This window comes from Pristis pectinata, chromosome 25, assembly GCF_009764475.1.
Source record: "Pristis pectinata isolate sPriPec2 chromosome 25, sPriPec2.1.pri, whole genome shotgun sequence".
Taxonomy (NCBI): Eukaryota; Metazoa; Chordata; class Chondrichthyes; order Rhinopristiformes; family Pristidae; genus Pristis; species Pristis pectinata.
The window spans coordinates 136,649-138,300 of record NC_067429.1 but is presented as its reverse complement, the minus strand read 5'-3'; the positions used below and the strand labels follow the sequence as shown (position 1 = coordinate 138,300).

Below are 1,652 nucleotides of genomic sequence, written 5' to 3'. Positions count from 1 at the left end.
TTCCCGCCTCCAGCAGCCGGGCCCGCGGACAAGAAGCAAACACTGAACCAGAATCAGGTTTCTTATCACTGAGAAATGTTGTTTTGTGCAAAACAATAAAATCTATAAATTACAGAAATAAGAATTGCAAACAAAAGGGAGGAATGAGGAGGCTCGTGGACCATTCAGAAATCTGACGGCAGAGGGGAAGATGTTTCTGAATCTTTTGAGTTTGGATCTTCAGGCTCCTGTACCTCCTCCCTGAGCACCACTGGTGAAAAGTTTCCAGGTTTTTCGATGCCTCCCTTCTTAACGAACGGCATTAGCCACCCTCCAGTCTCCCAGCACTTCACCCGTCGCTGATATATCCGAGCCAGCGCTCCCCCAATTCATTCTGAAGCTTCCCACCACGTTCTTGGTTATACCTGATCAGGCCTGGAGATTTGCCTACCTTGATATGTTTTAAGACATTCAGTACCTTCATGTCCTCCTCTGTTTTCACTGTGGAGGAGAAATATTCATTGAGGACCTCGCCCATCTCCTGCAGCTTCACACAGCAATGTCCACTTTGGTCTTTGTTGGGCGAGCGAAGACTTTTTCCCTTGAACTGTAGGAGAATGAAAGGTGATCTTACAGAAGTGTATAAAATCATGAGGGACGTAGACAGGGTGAGTGCACCAGGGTTGGGAAATCAAGAACTAGATAGGTTTAAGGTGAGAGGGGAAGGAGTTAATAGGAACCTAAGGGGCAACTTTTGTTTTAGAGGTTGGTACATATATGGAAATGAGCTGCCAGATGAAGTGGTTGAGACAGGTATAACAACAAAATTTAAAAGACACTTCGACAAGTACATGGATAGGAAAGGTTGAGAAGGATATGGGTGAAATGCAGGCAAATGAGACTAGCTTGGATGGGCATCTTGATTGGCATGGACAAGTTGGTCCAAAGGGCCTATTTCTGTGCTGTATGAATCCATGGCTCATTTCCTAAGAGGAGGTCAATGGAATTTCAACCGAGTGTAGCGCCCATTGTGCACCTTATCCATTGAATGCAGTGGACGGTCACAGGTTCAGGCAGTGACATCAGCTATTGGAGTTTGAACTCTAACCATAAGGTTGAGTATTTTGTGGATTGCATATTTCAAGAAGTGGTCACTCCAAACTTAAGAAAAGTGGAGGAAGTGAGGGACCAGTGCCTGCCAGACAGAGGAAAAAAATAATAGGCAGGTTATTCAGGAGAAACTTGAGAGTATCTTGCTCATTGTAACCAAATACTGGGAATCCCCAGGAGAGTGCAGCCACAGCCAAGATTATAGCACGGAGGTTGACTTAGCTAAACAAGAGGAAGGTCAAGAGAGCAGTAGTTATAGGGAATTCATAGTTAGGGGAGCACAGAAGTGTTTCTGCAGTGAAAGATATAATTGCAGAATGGTACATTGCCTCCCTGAGGTCAGGATCAAGGACATGACTTACTGACTGTAGGACCAATTCCCAGGCAATGCATTCCAGATTCCAAACACTTACTGCATGAAAATCGTTCTTCCTCAGATCCCCTCTAAATCCTTTATTCCAAAATGTATGCCCTCCAGTTTTAGAAATGGTGAACAGTTTAGAAATGGTGAACAGTTTCCTATATCCAGCATATCTATGCCCTTCATAATTCTGTACACTTTT

At 44.2% G+C, this 1,652-nt stretch overlaps 1 protein-coding gene across 1 annotated transcript in view; it reads right to left on the bottom strand.

Annotated features, from left to right (window-relative positions):
* Positions 1-453: 453 nt before the first annotated feature.
* The window catches only part of coasy (CoA synthase), a 69,567-nt gene continuing 68,368 nt past the window's right edge, over positions 454-1,652 (bottom strand). The window contains exon 11 of the transcript XR_007958215.1: positions 454-586. The gene's annotated coding sequence lies outside the window, so the exon portion shown is untranslated. The remainder of the gene's footprint in view (positions 587-1,652) is intronic.